Source organism: Papaver somniferum, chromosome 5, assembly GCF_003573695.1.
Source record: "Papaver somniferum cultivar HN1 chromosome 5, ASM357369v1, whole genome shotgun sequence".
Taxonomy (NCBI): domain Eukaryota; kingdom Viridiplantae; phylum Streptophyta; class Magnoliopsida; order Ranunculales; family Papaveraceae; genus Papaver; species Papaver somniferum.
The window spans coordinates 99,722,523-99,740,593 of NC_039362.1; the positions used below are offsets into that span (position 1 = coordinate 99,722,523).

Here is an 18,071-nt window from a genome sequence, read left to right on the forward strand (position 1 = left end):
TGACCTGAAATAGCTTTTGGCAGCTCTTTCTAAGAGCCTACAAAGCAAAACAACATTAGTGCCTTTCTCAAGCATTCTATCAAGGAAAATCCTGTACTAATTTTCAATAAGTGCATACACAGAACAAAATACAAGGAAAAAGGAAAACAACGTCTTTAGTGAGATCTCTAAAAATTTTATGGAACTATCTAAACTAATCCATTGTTTCATTTGTTCCACAATCTATTGTTGTTTCCTACTCTCTTTCTTTATAATCGGAAACTCTATCTTTGTATGCTTAGAGTTCACCAGAAAGAGATTGTTATGCACAATAAATTCTCATCCACTTGGCTATAATGTCGACATTCTCCAAGTCTTGAAAATTGTGGTGTTATCAAAATGTCACATATTCAGACTCCAAAATTGATGAAGCAGTTATACTTTATTTACGCTTCATCCCAATAATCCCTATACAACTCAACGCCTTAGCATGAAGACACGACCTAAAATGGATCCATGAATCATGAGCTTAAAGCGAGTCTAAACATTACATCTTCAAATCAATTATACGAAGGTGCAAACATTACTTTAGTGTTCTAAAATAAGTTATATTCTTGGGTTACTTTGGCAACAACCAAGAATGCATATTATAGAACTCCATAAGTTTCATGTTAAACACATTATACATGAAAATCATCAAAATGCGGAAGCATAAGGTATTCCTTGCTTTTTCTTGAGATCTATGGATATTCTTCATGCATGGCTAACATTTGTTACTCTTTTGAGTAATTTCAACACTAGCGGAGCAAATGTCCATGCCATAAAATTTTAGAACTTCGCTTTAAGGAGATGTTTCTCTCCGCCTAAATGGAAAAATTCATCTCACTCATTCATAAGTTCTTGGTTTAAAAATAAAATAAAATCACCACATGTCATCAATTAGTATATATACTTACTCCCACTGATCTTCAGATTTGTGACTTGATTAAAAAAGAATTATCCTCGATCTAAAGGTTACTTACAAGTAGGGCTGTCAATGGATATTCGACATCTGATAGCCGTTTTCCGAATATCCGGATTCCATTAGGTTAATATCCGACAAAACGGTAATCCGATATCCGATAGCCTTAACGTAACGAATATCTGTCTATTAGCATAACGGTACCGGTTGGTACCGGTTAAGGGAGTTTCCGTTAGGTTAATATCGGATACCGTTAGTGTGTAACTATATCATAAAAAATTTCAGAAATTTTCGATATCTAATACCCTTTAAGTTTACTCTTTAGCCATTTGATTACGTCTCTCCTAAATAAATATCAGAAATCATCGAATATTAACGAAAGTTAACGAAAATTACCGAAAATTATTGAATATTAATGGAAATTATCGGTAATTATTAGAAGCTTTTTGTATCATGAGTAGATAACGGAAATTATCGGAATAATATCCGATAGCTTATCCTTATCCTTGTCGATATGGAATTTTTGGATTCCGCCGGATATTATCGGATATCGGATAACCCTTAACCTTATCGGTATTGCCAATATCCGGCGGATATTTATCCGTCTCCAGCCGTACTTACAAGACAGGTCTTATAGGTCTTTAGACGTCCATACACCGATCTCTTAGGATGACATACTAAAATTTCGTTTTCAATTCAGATAAACCGTGTCGATTTCGCTATCCTCCAAATTCCTACTACACTTGTTCGATCCAATATCAAAAATTCAGTTTCTGATGATATACCACATTATCAGTACAAATATCAAAATTTCCTAGTTTTCTAAAATTTGATTAGCTCAACTGGTCGTGGTTATTCACATTGGATCTTATAAATCATTATGGGAATACTAATTCAATTAATGAAACTACATTTCATATTTTACAACTCTCACTAGATTAAACATTAATCAAGCGTCTCCAGATTCAGTAATTTATGTGCTACAATCAGGTTAATATGTGTATCCATTGGATTAGAAATCTTTATTAATCCAATACCTTCAGGCAGGTGAAAAACTCGAGCTTCCGTTGCGTCATCATAAACTATGTTTCCCTTGACTCTCTAGAGAAACTTACTTAGAGAAACTTACTGGAAGCTTAGTTTATGCTCACTCCATGCAACAATTTTATGAGTTTTTACCCACAATATAACGGGTACGTATTAACTATGTCCGACACCGTAGCACAATCACATTTTACTGGAAAAATTAGGTTCCTTGAGCATTTTACATTACACACAACACTCTAGGAATTCGGTTACTTGACATGACTGTTATCTCCATACATCACACCTTTCGAAATATATTTTCACCATTTCATATGACTTTCACTTTTTCATCTGGTAATCTTTCAAGCCCCGGTAACAACACTGCAATCCATGTTTATTACGTGTGGTTAACTATTACTATAATGTGAAAACCATAGATGAGAACGGTGAAATACATTTTCTCTGAAATTCCGTAACATTCATGATAAACAAAATTCATGATAAAGAAATCTCAAGAAATTATGGCATCGCAATATGCAGATACTATTGCTCTTTGCTTAAATCCTGCTTTCTCTCGAAGTAAAAACACTACGAGACACAGAAAACAAGAATCCAATAACCGTACATAACAAGGAAACATCACTCTTGCCACTACAATAGTACTCTTGCCACTACAATAGTAATGCGGCTAAGTTACAACAACCAAGTTACAACAACCAAGTTACAACAATATCGCTTATGTATACTCCCACTCTTTTATCGTATTTTACGATAATATGTGACTTTTAATGTGCTAACTTAAATCATTCAGTTCCACACAATTTATACATACCAAGAATAAGAATATAACAATATCATAATGCAGCAAACAAACGACATAAGTTTTCAAAACAAGTCATACTGCCGAAATTCCTCCTTTGGGACAAAATTACAACGTACAACACATTCTTTTCTATTGCAACCCAGTTAGCATTGTCAATATGCTAAACATCCTCAAAAACTAAATAGCCTTAAAAGTCAAGACCATGAGGATAGCATATACTAATTACTTCAAACAGTGATGTCATTGGACAGATCACTAATACCATACCATAATTAATTAGAATATGCAATTAACAACATTATTAACCACATTTCTTATGAGTTCATCAAAAAAAAATTATTTTTTTTAGCAACCCAGATTATTAGCTGAACTCGATGTGGTTTACCTTTACAGAGGCAAAAGAAAGGAGTTACAATAAAATAATTAAGTGTTATAAAGCCGCAAACATGAAATATATCATACCTGAAGAGGTAATTAACCATGTCTATCTAACAAATTCTTAAAGCACGCAATGTTTAGTGTCTCAAAACTAAAGTCAATTTTTAGCTTTTACTACTTAAGCCTAAGAACGAAATAACAAACAAGTTACAACATTATATAACTCATGAAATAATTCTACAATAGTTATAATTCTAGTTAAGACGATCTCAAAATGTAACCAATATGCCAACCTTCAATACGAAACAATCAAACACAACCAAGAAATAGCTAACATAAATGTCAACTTGTCATATGTGTATTCTCCATCCCATGAGCCCATGAGCATGACACCTTTGGGTATCAAACCATTCTTAAAAGAGAATATTTCACCTAATTATTTCAACAGATGACGTCTTTGGACAAGTCATCAAAATCTTAACTAGGATATACAAATGACTTTGTTACCATAATACTTAAGAGGGTTTATCCCTTTCAATTGGCCACTTTGGCAGCACAACTTTACTGGTAAAACTCCGTACCATTCAGGTCACATTCAAAATATGCAATGTAAATAGATAAACTGAACTATCAAAATCCTTCCTTTGGGAGGAATCAAGACACACATAGTTTATCAAAATGTATGACTCAAATATATGACCCAAATTGTCATTTTGCTATATCCAGTATCCTTAAACATTCATACAGCATGATACCTTTGGGCACCGAAACCACCTTTATGTAAGAATACATGAGCTAATTATCTTGCATAATGGTATTTATACAAATCATTAACACCAAATTAGCTCATTAAGCAAACGACTATACATAATCATTCATTCATGAGTCTCACCATTTTCGAATGGTTACTTTGGTAATCTATTTAATGGCTAAACTCCGAAAAGAATATTTATAGGGTCATAAACTGCATACATTGCATATTTTATTGTAGAAATTAATTAAGGCGTGGTTGACCAGATGTATTTATTCTTAAGTTATAAACAAAGATCCTGGACAAACATTATACAACAAGCACATAATATAATAAGTGACTAGAGAAGGGTCAAGATGCAATCCACTAAGCTACCATAATAAGTTGACACATATTCATACCGTCATATACATCTGATTCCCATTTAGTTCACTAAACTCATATTCATTAAGAGGAAACATCCAACTTGACCACTAATAGGATGAACTAGACCATTACAGAGAGTTAAGTCAAAATGTTAACACATCATGGTCTTCTACTTTGGAAAGAAGACATCAATCGTATCGGTAGTACATGACATGTAATTCTCTTAGTACAGAGAAGATAAAATCCACCAATATGTTCATAATCACAATAAAAAAAAAAATGAACATACCACCATTATTTTGTCATTTAACACCCAACATAAATTGAAATTCAAGAAATTTAGGGGCAGTCATAATTACTGTCAATCGACCAAACGGAGCCTTGGGTACTTCTTCTTTAGAGGGTTTCAGGGCTGTCAACAATTTCATGCCACCCTTACAACTACACTATCAATCATATCATGGCAGTTACAGGATTAAAACGAAACCCAATTTTAAGTACAAAAGGGTGATACCATATTTCGATCAAACCATCATAATATGACCATCACGTTACAATCATCTTGTCACAAAGGCTAAATATACTACCATTAAATTAACCTCAAAAACAATTTTATGAGCAAACAAGATACCAATTGGCTCTGATGCCACATGTTGGAAAATCTAATCATGACAGCAATCACAAATTCATGTAAAAGATTATAGGATATAGGATTATTATGTTTACCACAATTAAATTACAAGATGTAATTATATATACCTTGAGTGATAGCTATATTCCTTTGGCTCCCTGATACTTCAATGTGTTTGTCTAGCTTCAATCAGTATGCTCGATAAGATTGTACTAAAATTACGACTTCAAGATAAGTTAGAGGACCATATATTTCTTTACCCTGACCATTCTAGTTGTTGTTCATAAGAGATGGAAATTTAGCAACTTCATTACTAGGGCAAGAGAATAATTGTTCTCTCTCAGATATAAAAGAGCAATTTTTAGCTTTCCATCAAAGCTAATCACCGACATGTGTCATTCAAATATACTAACACATATCTTGTTAACTGACACCTGCAATCCTTAATTGCCTAGAGTACACGTCATACTTGGACCAAGTCAAGTTTAGTCTTACATGAGTCAGCCTAAGTCATGTGCCACATAATCCAACATGGAAAACAAACAATGTAGGGAATTGGGATGTAGACTTCAAATTTGTGTTTATAGAATCTATACAATTTAATCGATGCCCATATGCATACGAAAGAAATAACAATACTTCCTCCGTTTCTTTTTAATATGCTGATTTTTATAAATAAATGTTTCAGAAAAATAGGTTGGTTTCCTAATTAAAAAAGTCAAATGTTACTTTAATTTTATGGGACCACTTTTCTCTTAATTTATTTTGATGACAAGTGTCATGTGGACCATTTCACTTTACTTTTTTTGCTGACAAGTGTCATGGGGACCATTTCACTTCACTTTTTTTATTGACAAGTGTCATGAAAACCACTTTTAATGATTAATTCTCTTAATTTCCTTAAATTTCTCTAAAAACAAAACCAGCCTATTAAAAAGGAAAGGAGGGAGTAGTATTTTTTTCACATACAACTATTCTTACAAATGTTGGTGGATTTATGCTTTATGTTGTACATATGCAGTAGAAAGAGACATAGAGAAATTAGGAGAGGGTACCTGAAATAACTTGATTTTCTGCTGTGAAAACGAAATCCAACCATGAAGTTCACTAAATCTTTTAAAAAAATACATCCAAAATTAAAAGATAATAATTGAGTTCCTAAATAGAATAAGTAAATTGGGGAAAGAAAATAATAAGAACCCTAATTTAAGATGCCTGGGATTTTACCGGGTCGATCAGAGATTCTTGACTGTTTAATTCCATTGACCTAGGAATATGATGGATCGTTTGGACAGATTCTTCATGCGTAAGGGTATAACGAAATGAAACAGTTGGTGTGTGAATTCAATGCCATTAATTGCAAAGAAAAAAATAGTCTGTGTGTGAGTTCAAGGCTGAGCTTCAATTGCATTGATCGGCAACGAAATGAAACAGTTTTTGGCTTTACGCCCTCCTACTTTTGGTGTTGTTCATCCCCTATATAAATACTAGATTTTATGCCCGTGCTACGCACCGGGCAGACCCGAAAACCATCACTATTCATTTGGTGTGATATGGCTTCGCCTCGCTCCATCGTGCAATCTTTATTAGGTGTCGTGGGGCTTCGTCCCGTCCTGTCGGGGCATGTTTTTGATTAGGTGTGGCTCGGCTTTGCCTCGCCCCGATGCTTTTTGATTTTGTGTTGGACGGCTTCGCCCCTATCTTCGGCGCTTTGCCTCGCCCCGATGCTTTTTGATTTTGTGTTGGACGGCTTCGCCCCTATCTTCGGCTTCACCTCGCCTCCATTCACTGTGTTTTTTCATTCCAATGTGTTTCTCCAAATATCAAGCTTAAAAGGGGCAACTTATCGCGTTAGCAATAGATTATAATGTGTGTTTAACAGACAATAGGTTCAACTTATCATGTAGGATAACATCTGTAAAATATATTTGTTGTTAGGTAGATGAAATAGATTCTAACATTTTGTCAATATTGGCGTTCAACTTCAATGTCCAGGCTCCGAACAGAAAAGAGCTTAGCACACACCATTATTAACTAAATCATAAAAGGAATCTTTTTTCATGGAATTTTTCAGGCAGATAACATGATAGCATAAAGGAAGTTACTTCCCAGTAAGACTATTGCGAAGCATATTCATTTATAAAGGGGATAGTCCAGGCTAACATTTTGCACAGTGTGAAAAGCAAGTAGACAATTGAAATATGATACCTTGGTCAATAAATTTTGAATTGACATAGAAAAGTTAACAAGATTTACAATCCAATGTCGATCGAATGAAGAACAAACAAATATAGGCATTCACAAAAGCTACGTATCATTGAAATTATAAATGAAAATCTCCTGCTCTACGGTAATAATTTTTGGTCGCCTTTAAGAAGAAACCCTAAAATTTTGATCTAAATGAAAGCTCATGCACAGGCTTTTGTTATCCTCCCAAAACCATGACCTGCGAAAAACCATGCGTAATAAAGATCAGAATTATACCATGGGAGATGTTCTGTACATCTGATGTCCATATCCGCACATCTGTTCTCAGCTTTTGGTTTTTCGCAGCATTAAACTTTCGCACCATCAAAAGAAACCCAAGTTACATTTTACATGAGATATTGTAGTTATAAATACATGGCAACGCAAAAACAAATAATAGTATGCAAAAGAGATCAGGGAGCAGTAGATGGGAAGCAAGACCAGAGGATGAGGTTTTCAACAGCTAGCATTTTACTTAGTGATTCTCACAAATGTATAAAAGAATCTATTTAAGAGTATTGCCAAAATTCATTGATATGCTATGCATGTACCTTGTTTCCTTGAGCCATCATCGAGCCTGATCTTAAGCAATGGGTATCACCTAGAGCCTTGCCCCCAAGAAGCGTTGGCATTAGGTAATGATTTCATGTTGATTCATGAAGGATATTAGTTATCATGTCCTTCCGCGGAGGAAGTTCCGCCTTAGTGAAATTATTCCGCATAGGGTAATTACCCTGGATAAGATTCATCAAACACGTCTCGTAGTTATTGAATTAAAAACACAGACAAATTATAGGACTTTTAAATTTAGAGCAAAAGTGTTTACACTCTAAGATGTGCATTTCCAGACGAGTAGACTTCAGCCAGCAAGCTCAAGCAGAAGTGAACTTCACCCATTCATTAAGCCATTTTTAAAAAAAGAAATCAAGGATACTCACAAATTAGTTGCCAATTCTTTCCACCGCCTCTGCCACTGCCACTGCCACTGCCACCGCCTGAATATATTCATGACATTCAACTTAAAAAAAGAAATCAAGGATACTCACAAATTGACACATAAATCATTACCATAGTCATCATTGCATTAACTAATAAAGTGATCGGGTTCCTCTTTACTTATTACAATCAACTATTCAACAATTCATTTCTTTTTTCTCATTGCACTTGTTATCATTTGTGGATGCCGCGTCTGCAAGCTCTTCAAAATGATCAAATAACTTCTTAACCTCTTTTTGGAGGGTTCTTTTTCTTTCCACCGCCTCTGCCACTGCCACCTCCTGAATATATTCATGACATTCAACTTAAAATAAAAAATCAAGGATACTCACAAATTGACACCTAAATCATTACCATGGTCATCATTGCATTAACTAATAAAGCTTAGCAACTCCAAGATTTTGCAGAAATCTATATGCAAGTATCTACATGCATAGTGAGATATTTGTTCTCCAGTTATTTTACCATATTACCAAACACCTCAAAGGCAACAACATTAAGAACTGTGTAAAAACAACAAAATAGAATCAGAAAATTTATTAAAATCTATACCTCTATGCCTAAGCACCTTTGGTGAAATGTGGAAGAAACCCAATATTCTGGGAAACTTTTGATTTTTCAGCTGAATTTGTCTGGCAAAATAAGATTGAAGCTTTTTCCATTGCTGTGGAAAAAGAAAATCAAGAGAGTAAAAGTTATGAATACATAAAAGATAGAGAAAAAAAAAATAGACAAAGAGAAATAGCCTTGATTACCAATTTGAATAAGAGTAGATTCACGTGTATGTGTCTCCGATGGCTAGTAGGGTTTCTCAATAGCTTAGTTATTTATCCATTTTCAGCAAAAATCGATAAAACAGTAAAAGAGATATAATGAAATCTATGGTATCACCAATCTAACAGAGAGATAGATATAGAGAAACGGAAACTAGGGGTAGGGTATAAGGCGAGGCGAAACCTTCCATGAGCATCAGGTATTCACAAACCAAACACTCGGGCACTAAAAGAGAGAGATGTTTATTTCCAGTAATAAGGGCAGTAAGACCACTGGTACCGAGCCTGCTGAACCTCCAAATCACTTCAAATCAGTTATTATTCAAACAAATGACTATACATTCAGCAAAACAGTTACTGCCAGGGTCAAACTATCTTCGAAGCTTCTACAAATTTCTGGTTAAACATTAAAGGAAAACACTGTAAAAGAGATATATATATATATTGATTTAAAAATTCTTATAGACTTTAGAATACAATTCATCTCTCTGGAACTTTGTATTCCATAATGCAAAAAAAAGAAAGGTGATTAGGGCTTTCAGTTTTGTATGAAACAGCAGGTGGTAATCACTTATATGAATCAAAACAAATGGATAATATTAGTCCCCTCTACCCAATGGTTTGAGGCTCTATTGTAACTAATCCAGGAGTTATGTGATGTGGGGCAATTTTGCTTGTAGGGCCACATCTAAATCTTTTACATATGAGTTTCTCATAGTATAGCTTATTAGGCCTAACATATACTTATCTATCTAGATCTCATTTCTTTTACCAATTGTGCTTGATAGTTCAGTGGGTCAGGTATTTAGAACAAAATCAATCAAGGATTTAAGTAACCTATCGAATCACACAAACATGAAGTTCCTAAATCGAATAGAGCATAAGGTGTTGAAGTTATCTGTACCAAACAATTGACATGTTTGCAAAATTTGAATTCCTATCAGAAGCCTTATACAAAATCCAGCGGAAGCCTGTAAAGCCATCAAAATCAGTCAGCACCTTTTTTAACAAAAAAAAACAAAAATACGAAGAGATTATAGCAGTGTATTGAGATCAAAGATTCATTATTTTTAACAAAAAAACAAAAAGATGAATAGATTATAGCAGTGTATTGAGATCAAAGTTTCAATATCAAAACACGAATAAGATTATAGAGATTATTCACAGATCAGAATACACATAATCTACTACATAACAAAACAGAAATATGAAATACAAATCTCTAGGAAACCCTAAGAAGAGTAGAAACTTGAAGATCAATGGAAGTAGGCTAAACGGAAAACCTTACCACCAACAGTACGACCTAAACACTATCTCTGAAAAATCAGTAAACTAAAATTCAGATGATTACTGCAATTCAGATACAATATGACAAAGAAAAAAAAAACTAACCCATCAAGAATCGAAATCAGATATAAATCTAGGGGTTTTGACTGAAACAGTGATTTTCCAAACCAAACTATAAGAATAGAATGAATCAAGCGATACCATACCCGTGATTTTGATTGAAGTGAAAAGCGAAACCTCAATAAACCCTACCCTGCAAAATCGAAACATCCAAATAAGCAAACCTCAATTTCTGTTTCATGAATATACCTCCCTTCAATGGAAATCATAATATCAAACCGTAAAAAAACCCTAAAATCAACACAGAAGAATATGCTTCCCTGTACAATGAAACAGAAGAACCCTAACCCAAAGAAGAAAAGAAAACGCGAGAGGAAAATAGAGCGGAAAGGGATTAGATAGATCGAAATGGCTAGAACCCTAGCCGAAAGTTAATAGTGAAGAAGAGAGAAGCTGAACGGAAGGAGGAAAAGAAAACAGAGTTTTCTTTTTTCTTTTGTTTCGCGGAAGATTCGTGTGAAAAAAATGGGAAAATACCCGTATTCACTGTGACATTCGTATAATTAGAGGAAAAGTGGAATGGAGAATTTTTAAGGGGGCGGTGATGCTCATCCAAGAATGGGTATTCTCACCGCGCGATGTGGGGGCTTATATGACTTACGGGTTTAAAGGGTTTGATATTCACTTAGTGAGTTTGGCTTAAGTTCCATTTATTTTACCTTTGCTAATTCAAAATCGTATTAATAGAAAAGAACAATTACATCATAGTTTACAAAAAAAAGAGGTCAGGGTTGAAAAGACGAGGGTACCCAAATGTACCACAATCTTAAACATTTCCACCTATAAGTCCTCTTACCAAAAGTGATTGTCTATGGACTGAGTCGAGACAATACAACGAATCGGTATTCACACTTTGTGTAATCGTCGTCTATGGATACGAGATCGAGATAATAAAACAATCAAAGTGTGATTACTTGATAATAGGTTTACTTAACCAAACTCTATAGGATCACTATCAAGTAATACAGAGTTAACGTTTGTGTAATTTACTTTAAATTATAATAACAATAATTATAATTGCGGAAAACAAAAGTAAATGACGCAACAAGATTTTGTTAACGAGGAAACCGCAAATGCAGAAAAACCCAGGGACCTAATCCAGAATTGAATACTCTCAGAATTAAGCCGCTATACAAAATCATATGCGTATAGTTGAGACCAAGCAACTAAACCTATAGTTCACCTAGTTTCTTCAGTATCCCTGCGCTTCCGACATTCAATAAGTGCACGCACTGGAACAATTCCTCTGGATCGTATTCCAAACAGTAAAGGAACAACAAATCTGTTCGGTAACAACTTTATTCAAACTCACTGATATGAGTTAGACAAAGGCTCTTCTGTTTAATCCAATAAACTCCTTTGTCGGGTTTAGATCTATCTATCCAACAACTACCAAAGTAGCAGAGTTTAGATTTTGCAATCAATAATAGGATCCACCAAGATATTATATACTGATGTCGATCTACGAAACTAATCAATCAAATCTATCAAAGATAAATCGATTATAGTTGGATCCCGGCCGATCAAGTTTTGTGTGTACCAAAGATTATAAAACCAATAAGAAATCTTTTTTGTCTTCAAATCTTATTAAATCTTTAATAAACACCTGCACACCACAACTTGAATCTCTTGTGATCAATCACACACAGAATGAAGTCTGTTAACAATGGATTATCACAAGACGTCTTTAGATCTACAAACAGTTCTAAAGATCCCGTCGACACTTCGATATAGTGTGAGTGAACTTATATCAGAAGAGAAGATTCTCAAGAATAAACAAACTAGGTGCAATCAAAGTTCAACAACCGTTAGTCAATCAAATCAAATCGAAAACTAATAATACTGCAATTATCTAGTTTCCCACCAACAGTACTCATAGAGCTTCTTGATCCGACAGAAGTCTTTAAACGAGCGGTCGTAAAAGATTTCGCCTAATTAGGGTACTTTCCTCTCCGAATAGACGGCTCCACCAGTAACAACACAACAAGGTAGTTTTGCTGGCTCTTAGGATAGTTTTCTCGAAATGCAAACTTGGGTATTTATAGACCAAGGAAGTTTGGACACCAAGGAATTTCCAAAACCGAATATTCTTAAGATATGCAATAAATTACCAAATCGGTTTTCATAATTCCTAGAAATGCTTTGTCCAAAATTAACCGAAATCCTACTAGAAAATCTTCAATTAGTAAATGCACATTACCAATTTTTATTTTCCATAGATATGCATTTTAATTGCCGGTAATTAAAAGCATATAAAATTAACAACTTTAATTAAAAGATTCTCAACTTATTTCGGTCCGGGATCTCCTTGAGTTATTAAGGAATATCTTTGAACAATAAAAGATAAGAGTTACCGAACATGTTCAAAGTATGTCGACATCTTATTTCTTTGTAAATCCTTTTTCATATTTACAATCTTGGAACCGATTATACCACACTTCCAAACAAGTTTAGAATTGGTTCATCTGATTTCCAAGAACTATGTGATTGATCAAATATCAATACACTAATCATGGGTTTACGGTTCTACCAAACACAAGGATCGGTTCTATCTTAATATGGTTACTGGGACCGGTTACATCAGTTACCAGGATCGGTTACGTTAATTAACATGACCGATTACCATATTCTCATGGTATTACTTGTGATCGGTCACACCAGTTACATAATAAATTATGATCAGTTGTACTAATCACACATATTGGTAATCCAAATATATGCAATGAATAACAATACCAATAAGCCTAGCAATTTCCCTTTCGATTCACAGAACAAGTTTATGAATGTACTTCCTTTAAACGAATGTAAACACTGTTTCCTAGGACAAAATCTTCACCCATACCCATACACATAATCGCAAATAGCATTCATACGATTATGTCGATGTCTTATATACGAAGTTCAAAAGATAAGCGTTATACTTCGTATTCTAATTCCTTAACACTATGTCTACTAGAGTATAATCATTCACAGCTTCGCAATTATGTTTTCAATATAGCACGACTTGAAATATACGTTAGGAATGAAACAGTTCAAGTCACAATATTACTAACCTCAAGAGGAATGATGATGTCGTCGATGTATCTTGTTACTTCTTCACATTCTTCAAGTCTTTAAGTAATACTTGTATGTCTCATAATCCTAATCCTTCTAGTTTAACCTATACGAAGTTGACTCTATTATATAATCAAGCGACTCTTTAAATGAGTTTTGATCCACTAAAATATGACAACCAAACTTGACATACCAACGCTTGGTGGGTTCAACCGAGCTATGCTCTAACAATCTCCCCCTTTGTCAATTCTAGTGACAAAACTCTTACAATCATATGGATAAACAAATTATAAAAATTCATTATACATACGCTTGATTCCAAGTTTCAACAACACAATAACCTGCATATATTCAATCCATAAATTTCGTTGTTGACATTTAAATAACAAAGCTAATACTCCCCCTAAAGGTAACCTAGGTAGATTTTCAATACGCATATCTTTGTTATTTCCCTTTTGTATGATATGTTTCTCCCCCTTAGTCAATGCTTTACTCTTTCGTTAGATGTAACGTTTAAGCACAATTGTCATTTCCTTAGTGATTATAAATCACTTGTTTACTCCATATATGTCTCCCCCTTTTTGTCATAAAATTACAAAGGTCCAAGTAAATACCAAAACCGAGAATCTTACAAATCTTAAAGAATTATACAACCTATAAGAGTTAAGCACGAAGGTTTCACATACCACTTTAGATAACCAATATCAAAACCGAAACTACAAGTAATTTGGTTTTAATATGCTATCAAGGAAACAATTGCCGGAAGCAATTTTCCCTAATAGTTTAACAAATTGACTAAGAAACATAGTTCCCTTGCTAAACCGATCGCACAAATACAATCGCTTATTTCGATAAGAAAAAAATAAGGATAAGAATTAACTTTATTTTTCTCATCAGGATCTAATTATTCAGACAATAACTTAGACCTTACACTTTAGACAAGACACATACTAGGTTCGTTAATTAATATTTCTTGTCAAGGCATTCAATTAAACTTGAATAACCGAATCCTTTACTTTTGATAAGTCTAACTAAGATCAGAATAAACTTAGTTTCTCTTATCCGGAATCGAAGTGGACTAAACAAATGATCTCGTATTTTGTTAAGCCATAAATAATACATACAAACCAAATAAATTGACTTGCACAATTATTTCTCTTAACCAGAAGCAATTGAAACAAACATAGACATTAAAGCACCGCAATTGCAACGAAATTTCGTTAAGTCTAAAACAATTGATACCAAAAAATAAAGAAAGATATCAAACCAATTTTTCTTAACCGGAAACAATTGAATCACACACACACATAATGGAATCAACATTGTACCGAATTTTGTTAAGCAAAAGAAAAATATATGCAATAAACTCAAGCTTTTCTTAAACAGGAAAATGATTAGCTAACAAATTCGTTACCTCAAACTCCGCATCCTCTTCTCCTCAGAAAGATATATCATTAAGCGCAAGTTCAAGTTAGAACTTTCCCCCATTGTGTTGTCATCCTCTCGCAGGAACAAAAGAACAACAACAAAAGCAACCTGTACCAGAGAAAGGTTGAAACGGTTTTAACTAATGCGTGCCAATAAAAAAAGTTGAAAACCCGAAACACATATGCTTTTATGTTAAACACAAATCGATTCAACATATTTTGACTCTTTCACATATGAGTTTCAATCGGAACACCTCATGATCATTTGATAAGCCTACCAACATGGGCTAGAACTTAATCCCGCTAAATCAAAAAGCCACACAAACCATAAGGGTTCACACATCATATGAGATCGAATATTAAGGTTAAGAAAAACGAAATCAAACATCTCATATACATAACAATAATATAAAGCATTCAAGCACAGGCTATGTAATCGAAAAACTATCACAAGAAAAATTATAAAATAATAATTTTATTCATAATATAATGGACAGTTTTATTCAGCAATATACCTTACACAGTAATTGGAAGAAATCAAAAACTGATGTCTATTTTGTTTGGATTAAGTATAACTTAATCTCTAGTGGTGCTCTTATTGTTCACTGAAGTTTCTTCAGTGTTCAAACTCTTGAAGCATGTCTCCAGGGACTTGTCTGCAACCACTTCCTGTTTCTCAAGTTTTTCAACTTGAACCTTCATACCCACAAGATCAGCTTTTGTTTTTTCAATTTTATCCTTGAGCCAATCTTGATGACGGATCGTCATTATGAGGTTGGTACTTAGTTCTTCAAAGCCTTGGATATAGTCAATCATACTATCAGAACGTATCTACTTGGTCTTTGTTGGATCTTGAAGGTTGTAAGCCAACAGACATGACTCATCTTGAGATCCAGTAGAACTATCAGAATCATAATCAGACATGATTTTTGATATGATTTTCTTCTTCCTTTCTGTATTGATTCCTTAATCCTTAACCTTTTGAGCTTCCTCATTATAGACCTTTGTAATACTGCGAGTTATTGGAGGCATGCTAGGTATTTAAATAAGAATTGATCAGGGTTTCTTAATACAGGCAAGAGATTGTATATCTTAATAAGAAGCAATTCTCGGACCAAAAATACCACGATTTATAAATGGGGATACAAGTATTACTTGGGGGTGATACCAATCCATATAGGACAAATTAATGTTGACAAATCCTGACCGTCGGATCGCTGAATTGGTATTACCTCCGCTAATAGTGGTATCTGAAAAGTGGGGGTACAACAAACACACCCAATATTTCGCTTAGCAATCTGTATGGACAAACTCCAATATACTTTCTAGAGAATCAACTAGACAGTCATACTCAATCTAGATAAAAAGTATATCAAAGAGTTTATATCTCAATCTCTCGATTTGATATATACTCAAGCAAATAGAAATCTGCGAGTCTTTATCAAATACTAGAGAGATAACTTGTATGGTACCAAATACCAATATCCAAGTGTCAATCAATTAAAATCAACAACCAAAAGGTCGGATATTCTAATTGATTGAACAACGCACAACCTGTGATATTTCAATTATATAACAAAATATAATGCGGAAAAGTGAAAAAGTGAGGTACAACAACCACACCCAACAATTCGATTAGCAATCTGCATGGACAAACTCCAATATACTTTCAAGAAAATCAACTAGACGGTCAGACTCAATCTAGATAAAAGTATATCAAAGAGTTTATATCTCAATCTCTCGATTTGATCTTTACTCAAGCAAATAGAAATCTGCGAGTCTTTATCAAAGAGAGATAACTTGGATGGTACCAAAGACCAATATCCAAGTGTCAATCAATTTAAATCAACAACCAAAAGGTCGGATATTCTAATTGATTGAACAACGCACAACCTGTGATATTTCAATTATATAACAAAATATAATGCGGAAAATTGAAAAAGTGGGGTACAACAACCACACCCAAAAATTCGATTAGCAATATGTATGGACAAACTCCAATATACTTTCAAGAAAATCAACTAGACAGTCAGACTCAATCTAGATAAAAGTATATCAAAGAGTTTATATCTCAATCTCTCGATGTGATCTTTACTCAAGCAAATAGAAATCTGCGAGTCTTTATCAAAGAGAGATAACTTGGATGGTACCAAAGACCAATATCCAAGTGTCAATCAATTTAAATCAACAACCAAAAGGTCGGATATTCTAATTGATTGAACAACGCACAACCTGTGATATTTCAATTATATAACAAAATATAATGCGAAAAGAAATAACACAGACACCAGAATTTTGTTAACATGGAAGCCGCAAATGCAGAAAAACTCCGGGACCTAGTCCAGATTGAACACACACTGTATTAAGCCGCTACAGACACTAGCCTACTCCAAATTAACTTCGGTCTGGACTGTAGTTGAACCGCAATCAATCTCACACTGATCCAAGGTACAGTTATGCTCCTACGCCTATGATCCCAGCAGGATGCTACGTACTTGATTCCCTTAGCTGATCTCACCCACAACTAAGAGTTTCTACGACCCAAAGTCGAAGACTTTAATAAACAAATCTGTATCACACAGAAAAGTCTACGGTAATAGATAAATCCGTCTCCCACGAATATACCTACGAGTTTTGCACCGTCTTTTGATAAATCAAGGTGAACAGGAACCAATCAATAAACCGGTCTTATATTCCCGAAGAACAGCCTAGTATTATTGATCGACTCACAATAATCTTAATCGACGCAGTGAAAAAAGATATTGTGGAATCACAAACGATGAGACAAAGTGTTTGTGATTACTTTTCTATCTTGCCTATCGGAGATATAAAATCTCGAGCCAATTATTACAATCGTACTCATAACGATAGAAGATGCAAGATCAGATCACACAACTACAAGAAAAGTAGTATCGGTCTGGCTTCACAATCCCAATGAAGTCTTTAAGTCGTTAACCTGGTTTAGAAGAAGAAACCAAAGGTTAAAGGAGAATCGACTCTAGCTATGCAACTAGTATCACACGTAAGGTGTGGGGATTAGGTTTCTCAGTTGCTAGAGTTCTCCCTTATATAGTTTTCAAATCATGGTTTGCAATCAATGTTAGCTTGGTAACAAAGCATTCAATATTCACCGTTAGATGAAACCTGATTAGATTCAATCTAATTTTTCTCAACCGTTGGATCGAAAACTTAGCTTGTTACACACAAATGAAATGTCCAATTTTGGGTTTACGAACCGTTCCCAAACATTAA

The 18,071-nt window shown here is 34.2% G+C and overlaps 1 long non-coding RNA gene across 10 annotated transcripts; it reads right to left on the bottom strand.

The window, feature by feature from the left end:
* Positions 1-6,097: 6,097 nt before the first annotated feature.
* Positions 6,098-10,811, bottom strand: LOC113282306. 10 transcript variants are annotated; one of them, XR_003326748.1, is made up of 6 exons: positions 10,425-10,811; positions 8,914-9,902; positions 8,711-8,822; positions 7,714-8,439; positions 7,400-7,475; positions 6,098-6,743 (listed from the first exon to the last, which is right to left on the bottom strand). It is a non-coding gene; the product is annotated as an uncharacterized LOC113282306 (long non-coding RNA). The 10 variants fall into 10 exon arrangements; XR_003326749.1 differs by lacking the exons at positions 6,098-6,743; positions 7,400-7,475 and adding an exon at positions 7,118-7,361 and having other exon boundaries at positions 7,714-7,896; positions 8,101-8,439; positions 10,425-10,810; XR_003326746.1 differs by having other exon boundaries at positions 7,400-8,439.
* Between the last annotated feature and the right edge of the window lie 7,260 nt (positions 10,812-18,071).